The 20,158-nt window shown below is 35.0% G+C and overlaps 1 long non-coding RNA gene across 2 annotated transcripts in view; it reads right to left on the bottom strand.

The window, feature by feature from the left end:
* LOC141578178 (uncharacterized) overlaps positions 1-1,998 on the bottom strand; it is a 200,164-nt gene extending 198,166 nt beyond the window's left edge. For both annotated transcript variants that reach the window (XR_012508247.1, XR_012508253.1), the window contains exon 1: positions 1,613-1,998. This is a non-coding gene — a long non-coding RNA (uncharacterized LOC141578178). The remainder of the gene's footprint in view (positions 1-1,612) is intronic.
* Positions 1,999-20,158: the final 18,160 nt, after the last annotated feature.

The raw sequence follows: 20,158 nt of genomic DNA, 5'->3' as shown, positions 1-20,158 counted from the left end.
CTCAAATGAAGATGTTCTCAAATACAGTTGAGACCAGATTAAAATCACCCACCTCCATCTAGTTACAAAGAAGAGAGGGCCAGTCACTGAGGCTTTTCCAAGTTTGATAAACATATACAAACATATTACAAAATAAGAACAGATCCAAGTATTATTCACTAGTGGAGCATACTCACATGGTCCCTAAAACAAAATAAGCCAGATCTGCATGGAGCAGAAATTAACCAGAAATAGTCTCAGGGAGAGCAAAAGTGCTATCACCATACATTACAAAGTCCCTTCAGAGACAGAGTAAGGAGTTTGGGCACCAAAAGGTGCATGTATTTAACAACTTATTTTGCTCAGTTTCATTGGGCAAATCTTTAGGGTTGTCTACATAGGTCCTCCAGGAACTATAAAACAATCAAACAAATAAAATAAATAAGCAAGCAAGCAGGAGAACTCTTAGAAAATTTAGATCAATTTCTAAGTGAAGAATTTCTTACTTGCAATAAAGTATTATTCCAGGTATATTAGCTTTCAGAACAAGTAGTTTCCTGGAATAAGAAATGAAGGCTGTATTTATAGCTCAAATTCTTATATCTCAGTCGATAATTCTGACTGGACAGCATCTGGGTCACTGTCAATAAAAAACAGAACTTACAGTCTTTCTAAGAAAAAAATATCATCATAAGATATTTCAGGATGTAGTTTTCAAAACTGCAGCTAGTAAGAGCCAACTGAGGCAAAGAAAAGAAGAAAGAAAATAAATAAAAGAAAAAAAGAGAAAAATACACACACATCTGCATATACAGTATATGATACATATAACATATGTAATAGATACACATATATAACAAAACATGAGTTCATTTTATGATGAAGGCCTGTGTTTTTGCAGGTAGACAGACTCCTTTTTCAACAGTTCAGTAAAAATATAAAATAAAATCTGAGCCAAAAAAAGAAATCTTATATTTAGTTTACTGCCAAAAACCACAGTCTTTCTAGCTATTCTACCATGAAAATATACACTGGGTATGAAACTGTCATCTTGATTTTGGAGACAAATATATGTTTTTCCATGGTTGTTTACAATTCTTCCATTGAGTTGTCCCACAAAATAGCTCTGGCTCTAACTGGAACTTGCATTTTAAAACCAAACTGAATCTGTCTAGCTTCCTCATCACTGCAGTAAAATGAATTTTAATGCTTGCTTTTGATTTAACAATATATCTATTTCATTACTCACTTTCTCTAAAAATGTAACATAAGCACATTTCTAAATGTGTATTTGCAATGTGTTGCTTCTTTAAAATACTCCCTTCTTTCAAGAACAGAGAAGCTTCATTAACTCAGGCTATTCAAAGGGACAACAGTCAAAACAGTAAAATACTTACAAACACACCAACAAGTTCTCATTTAGAGGACATTTACTGAGCACCTCTTTGGTGCTGGCCATTATGCCAAACACCACTGATAGGCAATTAGGAAACTATGAACACTGTCCTTGAGCAGCTTTTTCATAATAAAGAGGAGAACAAACATAACAAGAGTAATCAATTACACAGAAAATGCTATGATGCAGTATAAATAAAATGCTATGCAAATTCAGCATAAGGAGGAACTATCTTACCTTTCCAAAAGCTTCCAACTTTTCTTCTATGACTTTCTCACCTCTGTCAGCCTTCCTTGAATTGAAGAGAGTTAGGGCTTTCTCTGGATTTGACTTTGGCTTAAGGGAATGTTTTAAGGGAATGAATTAAAAGAATGTGGCTGATTTGATCTTTTTTGCAGGTCACTAAAACTTTCTCATTTCAGTAATAAGGCTGTTTTTCTTTCTTATCATTTGTGTGCCCCCTAGAATAGCCCTTTTAATGTTCTGAAAGAACTTTCTCTTTGCACTCACAACTCGGCTAACTGCTTGGGGCAAGAAGCTTAGCTTTTAGCCCACCTCAGCTTCCTTACTAAGCTTAATCATCTCTAGCTTTTGATTTAAAGTGAGAGACATATGACTCTGCCTTTTACTTGAATACACAGAGGCCACTGTAGGGTTATTAATTGGCCTAATTCCAATATCATTGTGTCTCACAGAATAGGGAGGCCAAGGAGATGGAGAGAGATGAGGAAACAGCTGGTCAGTGGAGCAGTAAGAACACACACACTTATCAATTAAGTTTGCTATCTTAAATGGGCATGATTCATGGTACCCCAAGACAATTACAATGGTAACAGCCAAGATTGCTGATCACAGATCACCATAACAAATATAATAAAAAAAAAGTCTGAAATACTGAAAGAATTATCAAAATGTGACACAGGAACCCAAAGTGGGCAAATGCTGTTGGAAAAATGGTACCGATCTGTCCCCAAAGAGTTGCCATAAACTTCCAATTTATAAAAAAAACAAAACCAAACAAAACAAAACCCCAAAAAAATGCAGTACCTGTGAAGCACAAGAAAGTGAAGAACAATAAAATGAGGTATGCCTGTGCATACAATTCATATCTCCAGGGACTAGGCAGCAAGTTCATTTATGTGTTTATGTAAGGCCCCACTTATGTATGTCCCACTGGAGTGCATCTCCCTCCTTCCCCTGTAAGGTAAACATTTTTAGATAAGTCCAAGTTTCCTTAAGATCAGATTCACTTAAAGTGAAGTGCATCTTTTAAAGTTACTTTTCATGATTAGTTCTATTTAGCTCTAAAGAGGAACAGAGCTATTATAAAATATTAATTGAGTCACTGATGTGCATGGCATGAAGCTTGATATATAATTAAAATAACTAAGTATGTCCTAATACATCTCTTTAACTGTTTTATTGACATTGTTGGCTGAATATGAGAAGTAAGTGTGATTTTGCTGTCTTTGTGGGTCAGATTTCATTATATAAACATCTCAATTTTAATCAGGCAGTTATTATGTTAATATATTCCATTAACAGTGGGTATTTATTTTCCACACGTAACCATCTACAATCTTGAAAACTAATTTAAATAGAACTTTTTATAGCAATTCTGTGAAAACTGTGTATATTCATTAAATTAAGGATCACTTTGCATGCCAGCACATTCAAATTGTATTTAGAAATGATACAGGATAAACAACAGATGTGCCCAAGATATATTTTTCTTCAGTTGCTAAGGCAACATTGTTCAGTCTTTAAAAGAGTGAGATGATGCAGAAAAAAGACCAGGAGATAATTCCTTTGGGCACTCGATTCAATAAGAAGGTATCCCTTATATTTACCATTATAATGTGGTCAGTATGGCTCTGAGATATTCTAGCATTATATTTTCTCTGCTAGATTTTGTGTTTTATTATTTTGTCACTATAACAAGTTATTCTATGGGCACAATTTTGGACAGTTCTTGATATATTTTTACCTCGAATTCACTGTTTATTGCCTGCCTCGCCAAAGGAGATCTGATGTGGGTCTCAGCATTTCTCAAGCTGAGGGTATAGTTCTGGTGGTGATCAAGATAAAATTCTGAGAATTGTGGAGTCGATTTCCAAATATCAGGAAGAACTAGACTGGTAACAGGATGCATATTTTCACATTCTTTTTTATTCAGGAAATCTTTATCTTCTCCCATCCGCTACTGCCCACTCTCCTTAATATGTATTTACTTCTCTCCCTTTCATGCAGGTTCATTCAGTTGTCTTTTTTAAAAAAAAATCCCTCTTGGACAAAACAATGGGAAGTTCTTGCTAGCACTTTTTACAATAAATGGAAATGATCAGTTACATTTGAACAATGCCAGCTTGAATTGTATGAATCCACTTATATGCAGATTTTTTTTCAATAAGTATACTGGAAAACTTTTTGGAGATTTGTAACTATTCAAAAAAACTTGCAATTGAACCATGTAGTGTAGAAATACCCAAAGAAATTAAGAAAAAACTTGGTATGTCATGAATGCATAAAATATATGTAAATACTAGTCTATTATTTTACTATAAAATATATACAAATCTATTACAAAAAATTAAATTTTATCAAAACTTATGCATGCAAACATTTACAGACCATACTGGGCGCCATTTGTAGTCAAGAGAAATGTAAACAAACATAAAGATGTAGAATTAAATCATAACTGCATACAACCACCTAGCACATACTGAACTACTGGAAAAACTTCATAGCCACCTTCTGTTGCTATTGCAGTCAGTATTCGTTTAAAACACCATGTGATGCTAATCATCTTCATGTGAGAAGTTCATCTCTTCAGTAAATTACGTATCACAGTAAAAAGTGATCTCTAGATGTTCTTGTGTTTTTTGTTTTTTATCATGTTTAGTGCACTAACATGAACCTTGAATAACACCATGGGATGCAGATGACATGCCACTAGTGATGCTGGAAGTGTTCCCAAGAAACAAAGAATAGTCATGACATTATAAAAAAAAAAAAAGTTGGATAGCTTGATATGTACCAAAACTGGGGTCTGCAGCTGTGGTTGCCTGCCATTCCAAAATAAATGAATCCAGAATAAGGGCTATTGCAAAAAAAAGAAAAGAAAAGAAAAGAAAATGTGTGAAGACATTGCTGTAGCTATGCCATCAGGCATGAAAACCTTGCACTTCTTTCAGAATATCTTTTCATCTCAGATTGAAAATGCAGCTTTCACGTGGGTGCAGGATTGCTCTAAGAAAGGCACACCTATAGACGCTAACATGACTTGAGAAAAAGAAAAATCATTCTATGACAACTTAAAGCAAAAGAAAGGTGAAGGATCTAAAGCCAGAGAATTTAATACCAGCAAAGGATGGTTTGATAATTTTTTTTTTAAGTTTGGCTTCAAAACGTCAAGGTACTAGGGGAAGTAGCTTCTGCTGATCAAGTGGCAGCAGATGAGTTTCCAGACGCCATAAAGAAAATCATGGAGGAGGAAGGATATCTGCCTGAACAAGCTTTTAATGCAGATGAAAGTACCCTATTCTGGGGGAAAAAATGCCACAGAAGACATTTATTAGTAAGGAAGAGAAGCGAGCACCAGGATTTAAGGCAGGAAAGGAGATGCTAACTCCACTGTTTTGCGCAAAGGCAGTCAGGTTGATGATTAGGACTGTCCTTATCTATAAAGCTGCTAATCCCCGAGCCTTGAAGGGAAAAGATAAAACACAAGCTGATAGTCTTCTAATCAGAATAAGGAGGCCTGGAAAATAAGAACACTTTTTCCAGGTTGGTTTCATGGACTCTTTGTCTCTGAAGTCAGGGAGTCCCCCGCCAGCAAGGAAACGCCTTTTAAAGTTATTTTGATATTGATATGACCCTGGACACCCAGAACCCCATTAATTCAACACCAAAGGCATCAGTGTGGTCTACTTGCCTCCAAACACAATGTCTTTAATTCAGCCTCTGCATAGGAGGTCATAAAGAGCTTTAAGGCTCATTACACACAGTACTCTGTGGAAAGGATTGTCAATGCTATGGAAGAAAACTTCAATCGAGAGAACATCGTGAAAGTCTGGAAGGATTACAGTATTAAAGATGCCATCATTGTTATTTAAAAAAAAAACTGTGAAAGCCATTAAGCCTGAAACAGTAAATTCCTGCTGAGAAAATTGTGTCCAGATGTTGTGCATAACATCACAGGATTTACAACAGTGCTAATCAAGGAAATCATGAAAGAGATTGTGAATATGACAAAAACAGATGAGGGCAGCGAAAGGTTTCAAGATACAGATCTTGGAAAAATTCAAGAGCTAATAAGACACCACACCAGAGGAATTAATAGAAGAAACTTGATGGAGATGAGTGATTCCAAACTAGTGCCATAGGAAGAAGACATAGAAGAAGCTTGCCAGAAACAAATTGACATTAGACAATCTAGCAGAAGGGTTCCAATTATTTAGTTGCTTTTGACTTCTTTTATGACATGGACTTTTCTATGATATGGGCATTAAAACTAAAGCAAATGGTGGAAGAGCATTGGTACAGTATAGAAACATTTTTAAAGAATAAAAAAAGGAAAAAGTCAGACAGAAATTACACTTTTGTAAACAAATGATGTAAACTTATGGTATTGATAAATATAGTGCAGAACTATAAATTTATTTTCTCTTCCTTATGGCACTCTTACTAACATTTTCTCTTCTCTAGCTTATTTAATTGTAAGAATATGGTGCACAATAGATGTAACATACCAAATATGTATTAATCAACTGCTCATTTTATCAGTAAGGCTTCCAGTCAACAGTAGGCTCTTAGTCATTAAGTTTGGGGGAAGTCAAAAGTTGTGGTAAGATTTTCAGCTGCAAGAGGGTGTTTCCTAATCCCTGCATTGTTCAAGTGTCTACTGTAGTCATTATTTTCATTTTTGCCGGTGAGGTCATGTGGGAGAGCAAGAAACATGGGCTTCGAGAGTGAAAAAGTTCTAGAAACCAGTATGTGGTGCCGAGTTCTCTAACTGAGGACATCAGCACAATCAGATGGGAGTTTATGAGAAGAGAATCATGAAAAGCAGTTACAGAGCCAGGCGAGACCATTTAACAGAAAAACCGAGAAATTAACTGTGATTCCAGAAAGAATGCTGCTGGCTAACACATTTGGTCTTATTTTTTTACATGTATATTAGATTATTTTAGTATTTAGTAAGTGACATGTTTCAACTATATTATGAAAAGGTATGAGGAAAACTTAAGGTTAAATATCCCAAAACATTTTTAAAACATAATTTTACCTCCAAAAAAGAGCTTCTCTCAGGAGGTGTTATCTCATGTGAGATTGTATGATATTAATTGTTATTTTCTGAGATACTTAAAACTTGAAATAAATCTGAAACGTTATCTCAATTTCTACCCATATTTAACTGTGTGAAGTCTATTTTGAAGATTTCATTATCATATTAAATGGACTCCTTTGATCTTGGAATCTAAAAAATAAATAAATGTTTTAAGTTTCCCCTTACTAAAATGTGCACAATGCTAACAATTTTAGAAGGTAAACATTACATTTTATTATTAAAACATTAGAAAACCTTAAAATGTGACTTAAACACCACATCACTATGTTAATTTATAAACAATAAACCACATCTTTTCTTGATCACACGAATTTTTAAAATAGAGACTGAAAAATGTGAAGCATATTTTGAAGACATCTCACTTAAAATGTCTGATATGGGGGAAGAAAAATGATTTCTCCATTTGTTAGTGGATTATGGGGTTTTCAGATGAAGTTAAACATTTGTTTTAGAAGTAGGATCTTATCAATGACATTTTCTCTAATATTTATTATTTCTCCTAAATTTATGACCTTTTCATTATCTGGAACAAAACAAGACATCTGGGAATAATAAGAACAAAAAAAAAATTATTGTGGTAGTGCTAGCATAACAGTCCTAGGTTCTAGCTAAACTATTTTGTGGGTTAAATTCCAATAGAAAAATACGACAATTGACTAGAGACCCTGAAATACAAGAAGGCATTTCTCTGAAACAAATGAAAATAATCAACAAGAAGAGATAAAAGAGAAAATAATGGAAGAAGCAGGATTTAAATATCTATTTGGAGGCTAATTAAACTAAAAATTCTAATTACTGTGAATCACTTGGAACAATTTTAAAAACTCACAACCCTATCAGTTTGGGGGAAAAAAGTTCTATAAATCACAAAGGAAAGTTTACCTGTATTATTTTCAAGCGAGCAAATTTTTATGCTAGAAATATTTTAAAGTGGGGGTAAAGGGACATTTTGGAAATTATTTGGCCTAGTTAAGTCCCATATTCCCCCACAAAAAGGAAAAAAAAAATTAAAAAGAGGATAAAAGGAAGGTTGAAGGGGTAAGTGGTGAATGGGGTAGGAAGAGAAAATGGAAGAGAGAGAAACGGAGAATGTGGTCCTGGCCTCATGGAATCCAAACTGGCTCTAGTACACCACTAGATAATGTAGATACACCTTCAGCAAATTTGATTAAGAAAAAAAGGAAGAAATGGAACAGGTAAACATTGTTGATTCACATATTGGACCCCAGACATGGAGGGCAAGGAGACATGGAAGAAAGACCACTTCAACAAGGTAGGTGGCAGATTTAGTAAGTGAAGAAACTTACTTACATACAAGGCTTGTCTTGGGTAGCAGCAAGAAGCATAGATCTTGGCATCTATCTGCCAGGATCTAAAATGACTACAGAGAGGCCTTAACTGGGTTCAGTCACCTATACCATCCAGATGGTCTCAACAACACATGCTCTCTCAAGCCTGAGTCCTTGAAAATAGCTCCCACCATGGGAACAGTGGGGAGAACGTACCTTCCAAGAATAAGGGAGGGAGTGAGGAGCCTCCGATTGCCTGGGTCCAGCTCCCAGGTCAACCGACCATCACTTCCTCTCGATGACCTCCTCCGACAACAATTTAGGAATTATAAGGGAGACTTAACTATATCCAAAGATTTTTTTCAAAAAAAAAAATTATAAGTACCATGTATAACTTTACAACAGTATATCTGAAATTCTATCTAAAATCATTTTTAATACAAAATTTGCCTCAGGAATAAGCAATATTCTCTCTATGAAAAATAAAAGAGCACAAACTCTCTCAAAACCATGCATGACAATGCAAGTTATTGCTGGCAAGTTTTTACCAAACCTTTAGAAACAGCAGTATTTCTCTGCTCTAGCATTATGTAAACTGTTCCAGAGCAAAGAAACATATGTGCCCCATGCTGAGTTCCAGAAATGTTAATGACTCTAAGCTAAGAGAAAGAGGTGCTAAGGAATCTCTCTTCTAAATTAAAAATCTTCAAGGAGATGGTGTATGCCACTCTGACACATGCTAGTGAAGTAAGACCAGAACTAGAAAACAAAACCAAAAACCACACAGGTATAATTAATGGAAAGAAATAATCTTTTTCAATATGTTACTGTACTTAGCAATTCCAAGAAAATAGTGTTAAAGAAAATAGAACTTATGTAAGAGTTCAGTCAAGTAACCAGCTTCAGGATAAACATAAAATTGATGAGTTTCCTACACAGTAGTAATAAGAATCAATTAGTAACTATATTATTAAAAAGGAATCCATTTAAAATATCAACAAAATACACTTTATAAAAAAACTCATAATAATACAACTAAAAGAAAGATTCAATAAGAATATAGGACATTAGAAAGGTACAAAATAAACAGAGATAAAGAAGATGCACTGAAAGAATATACAGTATTTTAAAGACATCAGTTCTTCTCCATTCCAACTCAACAAGAATCCAAACATTTTTTTAAAACAAAATTCAACAAATTAATTACTAACTTTAATCCAGGAAAAAAAAAATGCTGGAGCTAAGCCAAAAATAAAAATGTTTTGATGAGAAAAATTAGAAAGAATTTGCTCTACTGAAATTTAACAAAAGCTATAAAATGTTAAAATGAAGAAATATTTTGGTTTGATAAATATCAGACAAATATATCAATGGAACATACTAAAGGTTCAGAAATATACTTGTCTATTTAATGGATAATAAAAACATTTCATATCAGTAAGAAAGATAAACTAGTCAATTAAATGTGTTTGATAACCTGGTACCCATACTAGAAAAAATAAAGTTAGATGATCGCACTATTCAAAACAAAAAACAAAAAAACTCTCTATAGATTAAATTTCTAAATAAAAAAGTTTTTTAAAGTATGGAAATATTATACTGAAACAGATTATTTAATGCCCTTGATATCAGAAATGCCTTCAGAAAAAATATTAAATGCAAAGTTATGGAGAAAGTGTTTGTAATTTTGACTATGTCTAAATTTAAAACTTCTGCATGACCAAATACATCTTAAAGTTAAAAGATAAGTGAAAAACAAGAAGAAAACATGTCAGACAGATAAGGAAAATATTTCCAGAATATATTCTCAATTAAAACGGTGAGGAGCAGGTAAGCAAACTCTATTGTCAGTAAATTCACAAAAGAGAGAATATAAAGTAAATGATAATGAGCTGTTTTTATCCACTGGATTAGCAAGAATGATAAAGTTAGACTACAGCAATGTTTCTGAGGATGTAGGAAAAAGGATTCTAATACTCTTGATGGTGGGAGTTTAATATAGCCAGGAGGCCGTTTCTATTGCTATCTAAAAAATGTGGATTCAGCAATCTGGCACTTATTTCTTCTAGATGACTATGTACATATGTGTAAACAGGAGCAAATACAACAGAATAGAAAACAAAACAATCAAAATTTTTATCACTAGGGATGGTTAGATAACCTATGGTATAGCCACATGCTGAAGTACAATGCAGCAGCAAAAAAGTAACATGATAACATCTTATCAAGATACAGAACAATGCCCCAAAAAGTTATAGGGAAGAAAGTTATAGAAAAATACATACAAGATTTATGCAAATAGATGCCAAATACTTTTCTGTATGCATTTGCATGTTTCTAGATTATATAAAAAATAAGATGGTTATCTTTAGGAAAGAAACTGGGACTTCTAAGTAAGTATGCAGACTTTTATCTTCATGGTTTAATATCTTTAAATGGAAAAATAATATTCAGTAAATTATTTTTGTTGTTAAAAATAAATTTTAAATTCATTTTTATAAAGCCATGGGCTGGAAAAAACAATGCAAAATGAAATCAGCAGGCATTTAATGAGCTTATAAATCTGGCAGAAATTGTATCCCAGTAATATCAGAAAAATATCAACTCATTTTTATATAGCCATCCACACAAATCATGTTAAATCAAGCCCATATTTTCATGCATAGACACTATTCATAAGCATTTGAAGCCATTATTTATACCTCTACTTGGAGTATACACAGCACATCTGGGACTCATTTTTAATGTTATAGCAGGGGTTTTGCAACTAAAGAAAGTTAATGAAAACAAAAGCGAACTTAAATGACTCTTATCTTTACTTTGAAAGACCCAAGAGAAAAACATACAGTTAAAAATGTTACTCTTTGGGCTAATTGACTACTATTGTACTGTTCAACAGACCAAGACACAAGTATGTCAACTACTTGGAGAAAGCAACTTACTGAAGGAGGGTAATTTTATTAACAGAGATTGTGTTTCCTGAGGAAGCATAAAAGGGTAAAATAGTGATAGTGTCAGCATCGTTTGAGGAAATCATTTTTTAAATTATGAGGTATTTTTCCCAAGGCTTTGTCAAAGATTTCTGTACCAATTTCAACTCAGTATTATTTAGTGCCTCTCTGTTAGGATACATAAGCAGAATTCTTAAAATCTGTAATTTATAATCTGGTTGGGAAGATGACACCTACAAGTACAAAATAATTAAGGAATACTAGAAAATAATACATCTTCAGGTGTTAATTGAGGTGGGGAAATATATAATGCCATAACAGGTCCATACTGGAATGGGTCACTGTTATCCGGAAATATTAACTTGTTGAATAAACTGAAATAAGACTTAAATTCTTATTGTAAATCATCTATACAAATTTTGATCTCTACATTATCCCTGCCAAGAGGACAGCTATCTTGAATTGATCAATTTCAGGGAACTCACAAACCATTATGGACGAGCTTGGAAAATTCTCATCTGAGTTGAGGTTGGCTTCCCTATGACTCTCAGCCATATACACAGTCAAACAAAAAACAGTATATAATCTTGCTTTTTAAATGATGGTCTTCAAATGCTTGAAGACATCCTACCCTTAGAGTTTTCTAATCTATGGATAAACATTTGCTCTATAATCTTCCTCATATGATCTAGATTTGAATCCCCTCTCCGCCTAGTCACTCTCCTTTCCTATTGTTTTAAGTCTTTTGGTATCTGACCATGTATCTGACCATAGGATTCCCTTTGCTATAATCAACAGAAGCAAACCTGAGTTTTATAAACAAAAAGTATATGGCTGGGGGAGGGGAGAGTAGTTGGAAGAATGCAAAGGAATCCTATTGACACTAAGAGGGAGAATTCATCTTATCCACAGAAGACTACATGAAGGGACCAAAAACCACCACGAGCCCAGGCTTTCCATCTCTCGTGCCTCCTTACCTCTGTATCTCAATTATCTTAGTCCTCATTCTCCTCCTTTTTTAATCTCTGCTCACTAATTTGTCCTGTTGTCTAATTTTAATGTTGGAATAGAGATTCTCACAGCTCTAGGTTAGATATTACAGATCCAGCCCCACAGGACTTTTTCATGTAGTCTTCCCTGAAAAGGTTTCTGACATGGAACAGTTTGGATGTAAGGGGCAACCTTTGTCTCCTGATCCACTCTGGTTCTAAGGGGTGGGGGTTGGGGAGGTGGGGTTGTGTTGTTCAAAATGACTGCTAAGGCTCAACCTAGGACTGGGATACAGTTAAGAGAATCATGACAATTTGGGCAGATGGCTTGAAATGTGGAATTCAGGGCCAAAATATAAAACTCCAGGACTGATCCAGTCAACATCACAGTAGCATAACCTAATGTCAGAGATGAAATTACTGTAATTCATTTTACAAATTGAAAAACTGAGATATAGAGAAATTGAATGTCTTGAAGCTGTGTAGTTAGTTTTGTGGCTGAATAAGGATGTCACCTGAAAGATTTTCATGGAGAGAGTCCTCTAACAAAATACTTCTTTCACAAAAATCTGAGAAAAGAATGACTATTAGATCTTAATGTAAAGAAAAGCCAGAGAAAATAGTCAAACTCCTCATATGAAAATTATATCATGGTGAAATATTACTGCTAGGACTCCTGTTTGCATACAAAATGTCAGGAATATGACAACTTGCCTAACATAAACATAGAGCAAAGTCTAAGTTATATTAATATTTTGAATTAGATAATTGACCCTTCTTTGTTATAGGCATCCTAAATAAGTTACCTAAGTGGAAACATCCAATAATTTTCAAAAGATACAAGATTACAATGGTTTTAACCACTTATTCTCTATACCACCTTTGAGTCTGATTTTCAATTTATTCTTGCATTGTCTGCATTTTTTAATTTTCTGTATCTGATGCTCTGGAATTTGGGGCCTTGATTGCAGAGGGACTGCCCCTCCCAGAGCTACCTAATTCCTAGAGAGAGAAAACTACTCCCCTCTGAGTATGTCTTTGATATATAAACCAACCAATCCAGAGCTCACATCCTCAACTATCTCCTTTATCAAACACTCCCACATCAAGCCATTATTCCCTGTACCCTACATCACCCCAACGCAGGTACTAGACACTAAGGACTACCCATATAGCACTCACTGAAGTTATTCAAACTATCCAGTTCTCAACTTAGCATAATAACCCTGTCTCATCCATTCCTTCCTGCAAAACCCCAGTAAATGCTCTAGGCTATGCATTCCCTCTCCCTCTTCTGCCTCCTGACCATCCCTGGTCCTGCCTTACATGAACCCTGTGGCATGGCGTTCTTCCCGTTTCTAGGAATCTGTGAACATAAACTTCTTCCTCCATGACAATTATATTCCATGTCTTCTGTCCTGTCACAATTGACTGAAATAAGTCCCAGGTACGTTTTAGAACACTTCTTAAAATGTTTGAGAACTTAAAAGATTTGAAATGGAAAGAATGGTAAAAACCAAAGTACTCAAAACTGGTAGATATTGGTCTGAAAAATATTTTTTTTCTGGCTTACAATTGGAAAACCCCCAAACACATTTTTAAAAATCTATCCAGTTTCCTAGGATCACTATAAGAGAAATTGCACAAACTCCTTTCAATGTATTTTGAGTTTATTGACCCCTCTCTCAGGCAGTGCACTTGTCCAGTTATCCTAAATCCTTCAATCTTCCACTTAAGATCTGTGTGATTGGTTTTATTATCTCCTTCAAGCCCAGAAGGAATTCTCTGATGGAGAGGAAAAAAAAAAATCCAAGCCATACCCTTCTTTTTTTTCTCCTGAGGAACTGGTTTGAGGCTTGTGCTTTAGGGAGACTGAGTTCCCAGCTGCTGATGAAAGACTCCAGCTACTCTTTCAAACAAATCATGGGAGAGGCCTTCACTTTCATTACATTCTGGCCAGCATGGCCAATGTGTGCTGTTCCACCTGGAAACCTTGACAGGGAACAGCTGTTCTCTTAACCTAACATCTGAACACATCAGAGACACGTCAGTAAGGTGTGGCACTCATGTTTTTACTTGGCTAACAGAGCTACAACACGATTCAAGTTAAACGTGAAGAGAAATACAATCACACAGATCATGACAGATTTTTCCACTCTAGTGAAATCATATTTGATCTATAAGATGTGCTTTGATTACCCATTCGACATTCAATATTTTACTCTTAAATTTTGAGGATTTTAATTTTCATGTATGTTTTAAATAAATAAAGGGAACGTTTAAAATGGCTCTCAGTTATTTAGCTTTTTAATTAAAGTAGAATTTAAGTATGTTCAGAAAATATTGTAGTTGTTTCTCTAAGCTGAAGGCTTACTGAGAATGCATGTAAAATTACTTTGGCAATTCTAAAACCAAGCTATGAGCCCCATCCTCATTGTATCCAATCCAGTAAATGGCAAGGGATGCAGGGGGTGTAACAGCACACAGTAGTGGCACTTAACCCCATCTAAGAGGGGCCAAGGAAGACTCTGAAAAGAAATAGCATTGAAGCTGAGATCTGAATACTGAATAGCTACTGGTAGGGGATGAGAAAATAGAAAACAAATGGTATAGGCATATCGAAAGGCCAAGAAGCAAAGGAGAATGAGTGGTAGATGATTGTAGTAATAATTCCCAATTTTCAGGCCTCTCTGCAGCCCCACCCTTTGATAGTGCCCTTTCACACTGCCCTTCCACACTGACCCTGGCTGGTCATGTGACTTGCTTTGGCTAGTGGGATAGCAACAAACCTAGCAGAAAAAACATGTGTACGTCTTTGCTTTCTCTCTTGAATTCCTGTGATCACTGTAAGACCATGCCCAGGCTATCCTGCTGGAAGATGAGACACATAGAGTCAGCCAAGGATATCCCGAATGAACCAATAGCATGAAAACTGCCAGACTTGTAAGTGAATCCCAACCAACACCACAACTACTCAGCCCAGCCAGTATTCACAGGCAGAACTGCCTAATAGTCTGGGAGATTTGGAGAACTAATAAATGGTTGTTTTGTCAAATTACTAGGTCTTGGGTTGTTTTTTATAAAAATTATTGAGGCAATAGGTAAATAATAGAAAAGATGACAGAAATATAAATTAGAAGTTTGGGATTAGCGGATCCAAACTACTATATATAAAATAGATAAACAACCAGGTCCTACTGTACAGCACAGGGGACTATATTCAATATCTTGTAATAAACTATAGTGGAAAAGAATATGAAAAAAGAATATACATATATATATAAAATTGAATCACTATGCTGTACACCAGAAATGAATACAACAGTGTAAATTAACTATACTTCAATAAAAAAGAAAAGAAAGAAAAAAAAGAAAAGACACAGATTGACAGGACAAAAAAAGGCATTTTATATTCTTGATGTGTTTTATTAAATTTCTACAGAGGCTAAGTCTTCTTTCAAATGGTAATTCCAATCATGTTGCCTCTTTGGGGATGTGTTTCTTTGTGTTCTTTCATTTTGTTTTTCTTTGCTTGTTTATTTGTTAACATGTGTTTGCCCCACCCCATTTCTTTACACCTAAATAGTCCTCTTGAGAGTCTTGCTAAAGCCAGTGGGTACACAGAGCTACTAGCAGGGTTCCATACTTTAGAGCTATCTTGCTCTAGAGTCTCTTCCCTGTCTATGACCTCTTGGGGCTACCTTTACAGCTTATTAGAACTTCCCCACTTCTCCACTTCCCCAAGTTTGAGCCTCTTCTGTGTTCCCTTTATTTTATCGTCTAACAAGAAACCTACACTGCAGTAAGGAGCACACTCACTGCCTACTGCCATGGCTCCACAAAGCCCACTTGGTGAAGCAACATGTCAGACCCCTCACTCAACTAAATCATTTAAAATTATATCTAAAATTGGTTTATACTTATGTTGTTGTCAGGAAAAAATTCATAGTTAAGTAACCTTTTTTGAGGATTTTCCCCCAAGCTTTTAACCTTAGAAAGCCCAATATTAATAGACAGTATCATTCACTTTTCAGAGAAAAGTAAATTTCTAATTTTTAAAATAACTTTTGGCCCCACAATACCACTGCTAATGATTTGGTGATTACATGCTAGGGATTTGGCTGAATTAATCTGGAAACAAAAATCTAAAAGTCCACTTTTAGATCAGCATTTCAATAAATTATGTTTTTAGTGACCAAAAACCTACTATGCAGTTGACCAAAATATGGTATGAATCATAATTCTTTGCTAAGGAAAAATTACTATCATATTAGAAGGATAGATAATATACATGCTATGACTTCATGAGTGTAAAAATTACACATAGTATGCAGTTACTTATACAACATACAATTACATTTTACACATATTTTGCTGCATGATGTTTTTAAGAGGGCTTCAGCATGAAATGATAATAGTAGTTACCTTGGGAGAAAGACACTTGAGAGGAAAAGAAATGGGAAAGTACAGTGTTTGTGTTTACTAATCATTTTGTACTTTCCTGTGAAGACTGAATTTTGTACTTACATATAAAATGTTTATTATTTTTAAATTAGATTTGTTAAAGTCCATTATACAGACATTTTACATTTACTTTTGTTTTCTTCCGGGTTATTTACATAGCTTGATTTATTCTGTCAATCTAAAGTCTTGCATTCACGATTCCCGAATAAAAAACAAAAAGTGGCATTACAACTTACTAAAATTTGAAAAAACATATAATTTTAAAATATTTTTATGAACATAACATCATTTTAATAATGTTTTCAATAACCTAGTAACAGATCACTTAACCAAAGGTAAGGCTATGCCCCCAAATTAACTACCCAATTCTCTCTTATACCAGGAGATTATGAAAAAAATAAAACAGAGCCTACAGACTTACTATTTGTTTCTTCTTGGACATTGGCATCCTGAGAAGTTCTGGACTCTAACTAATCTGACTGGTAAATCCTTCCCATCAGATTCTCCCCCACACTCTCACCTGCCTACCCTCCCCAGACAAAAACAAAGCAATTATCAACTTGACTAGTGTTTTGTTGAAGACAGTTTGGAGAAGCTGTACTAAAGTCTCTGCATAAACTTTCCTAACAGAAGAATCAAAGATTAGTTCTGGAAGCCAATCATGACCATTCCTGACTCTTTCCTGATTCCTGGGGACCAAATATCACCTCAGTTCCTCCATGCTTGCGCCATAGGTCTAAAGCATAGCCAGTGAGATGAAGAATCGTTTATCTGCTTCCAACTAGAACCCAACCTCTATTTGCTGAAGCTAAATTATTTGCCTGATTTTCTTCATCTGGTAGCCCTTTCTTTCCAAAGCTATCATGGAGTGAGACCTACCCTCAGAAGCTAGCTGTTGGCCAGCTCTCTTCCCCAGCACTCTGCCTCTCGTTGTTGATTTCTCTTTCTAGGTAACAGAAGAACCTGCAGAACTACGTGGATAAGAGAACGGACTTTGGATCTGGACTGGCCGGATTTGATTCTTCCCTTCCACTTATTACCTTATTACCTCAATTCACCAAATTTCTTTGCAGTCTCGTTTTCTTCATTTTTGAAACAGGATAAAATCTCCAAAACATGGTTTCTGAGAGACTTATATAATATGTGTAAAGAATTATTTAGGGTCCTGTTCCCATCAGAATACACACAGAGAATACTGACATCTGACTGGGTTGAATCTGATACAACCGGTCTAGAGCTGGAATCTGAATTTTGAACTTGGAAGGTAGAGAAGGGGACAAGGGCAACATATAGCCTCAAGACTCATTTTTTCCCTCAGCCACAAATTCACCCAAAGGGGCACTTTACAGATTTTCTCCAACTGGCTCTTCCACATCTCCAATGGAAACATTAGCATGCCTCTGAACTATTTGCTCTTAATTAAAAATAATAATAATATATTTGGTCATCTGAATGTTTCCAGGTTTTTGACATACCAATGTAGAAGTAAGTAAACACTTACTTGATGATAACTATGGTGTTAAACTTGTTACTTACAGCAAACTTCTGAGTTATGGATTATTAATATTTTACAGAAGAAGAAACCAAGATTCAAAGATGTTTCTAAATCATGATAAGGTCAGAGAATAAGTGAGCATTAGGAATTAGTGAAGGTTTGCCAGAGTTGAAAGTTTAAAACTTTTTTTTCCTATTTACACCATGCTGAATTCCTAAATGGGAAAAGAAAGAAGACTGGTGTTCACCGTGGAAAACTAACAGTCATAACTAGCTGCTTAGGGTCTAAAAATTTCAGGCACTTCCTCTCCCTAAGCCACAGCAATAGACATGGAAATCACAGAAAACCTGAGACAGAGAGATGTATCAAAGTGGTTCAGTCTATTGTACGGATGTCCATGTATAACTGAAAAATTGTGCTATATACTGGAATTTGACACAACATTGTAAAATGACTATAACTCAATAAAAAAAGTGTTAAAAAAAAAAAAGAAGTGGTTCAGTCTCCTTTATCCCCTGATACATCCAAATCAAGTACTTCCCAGATATCACACACCCCACAGTCATCTGCAGTGGGTAGTTTTCTTCATCAATTTAATTACTCCTCAGTCTCTAGTGCTGGCAAAACACATTTAGTGATGGGACTCAGAGCTGAGGCACCGCCCTGACCTATTTCATTTCTTCTCCCAGGGCAGAAAAAGTAACCATATGAGACATATCATCATAGCCATTTTGTTATTTTTAATACTTAGGCTTACAGTTGTACATGTTTCTTCCCAGTTTTATGAAGCTGTAACAAGCAAGTAAGCACTGATTTTGAACAACAGAAATTTTAACAAATAATTAGAATATATTAAGTATCTGTCTTCTTTTGGCAAGATGTTGTCCATTTCTGAGAAGGTACAAGAGAATTTACTGAGCATTAACAGAAAATGGCTACTCTGTTAATTTCATTTTTTGTATTTTCCTCAAGGAAGAATATCAATAAAACATCATGAGATCTTGAGCTTCACCTATGAGATGTTCAAGACTGTCTTGTTAAAAAAAAAAAAAAAAAAGAATGAAGAGCCAGAAGAGGAATGAGTCAGAATCATTGTTAAAAGCAAGTGGAAGGAGAGACAGGATTCTGGGAAGATGGCTGAGTAGGAAACACCAGGAATCTGTCTCCCCACCTAAATAACAACTGCACTGGCAGAATCTGTCTGATGAAACTGTTTTGGAACTCTAGAGTTTATTGAAGGCTTGCATCATTGGGGGAAGGCTTGGACAGTAAATAGTGGTGAATTTCAGTCACTCTAATCTCTTAGCACAGGAGCAGTTATGCAGCCCCCTTTTCCCCAGCACTGTGGCAGGCGGCTATGCACTCATTCCCGGAACAGCTTGCACACAGCTTAAAAGAGCCAAGGTGGGGAAAAAGTATTTGGTCCTCCAAATATCAGGGACATGTGCTATGATGCTAATTGCTATTTCTGGTCACAAAGATGTAAAGAGGTGGGCAGCCATTGTTGTAAACCTCTCCCCCTCAGTTAAGGTGACTTCCTGGGGATTTAAAGACCTGGCACCCTTTTATCCCTCCACTTAATTTTTCTTTTTCTCCTTAGGCGAATGAGACACTAAAAACTAAGACATTAAAAAAGCAACTGCAAATATATGGAAAAGTAGAAAGTGATCCTGTATGCCCATGAAAAGTCCCAAAAAAGATCTAAGAAGACATGTAGTTTATACCTGGGCACAGAGACAACCTACAAGTATCAAAACAAACAAAATAAAAATAAATAAATAAAAACAACAAAACAATATTTTAAAATTGAAAAAGGCAAAATACAATATGAAATGAAATTTTGATAGAATTTGGATTATATTAGTGAATGTATTTGTCAAAACTCAGCAATTGTTATATATCATTGTTATATAAACTTTACCTCAAAAGAAGAAACTCTATCAAATATTGAACTCTAATTAATGCTATGCATGCTGAATTATATAGAGGGAAGCATACTAATGTCTGCAATTACTTTCAAATGAATAAAACAAATTAGATGGATTGGTGGGTGGATAGAGGGATTCAGAGATGCACAGATATGTGATAAAAGCAAATACCTTACATGGTATAATGTTAATAGTAGAATCTAGGTTTTGGGTACATGGGTGTTTACTGTAAAATTGTTTCAATTTTTTTTGTATGTTTGAAATTTTTAATTAAACTTTAGAATTAAATGAATTAAAATAAAACAACAAATGGAGAC

This window comes from Camelus bactrianus, chromosome 1 (genome assembly GCF_048773025.1).
Source record: "Camelus bactrianus isolate YW-2024 breed Bactrian camel chromosome 1, ASM4877302v1, whole genome shotgun sequence".
NCBI classification, from domain to species: domain Eukaryota; kingdom Metazoa; phylum Chordata; class Mammalia; order Artiodactyla; family Camelidae; genus Camelus; species Camelus bactrianus.
This window is presented reverse-complemented; position numbering and strand designations above follow the sequence as displayed.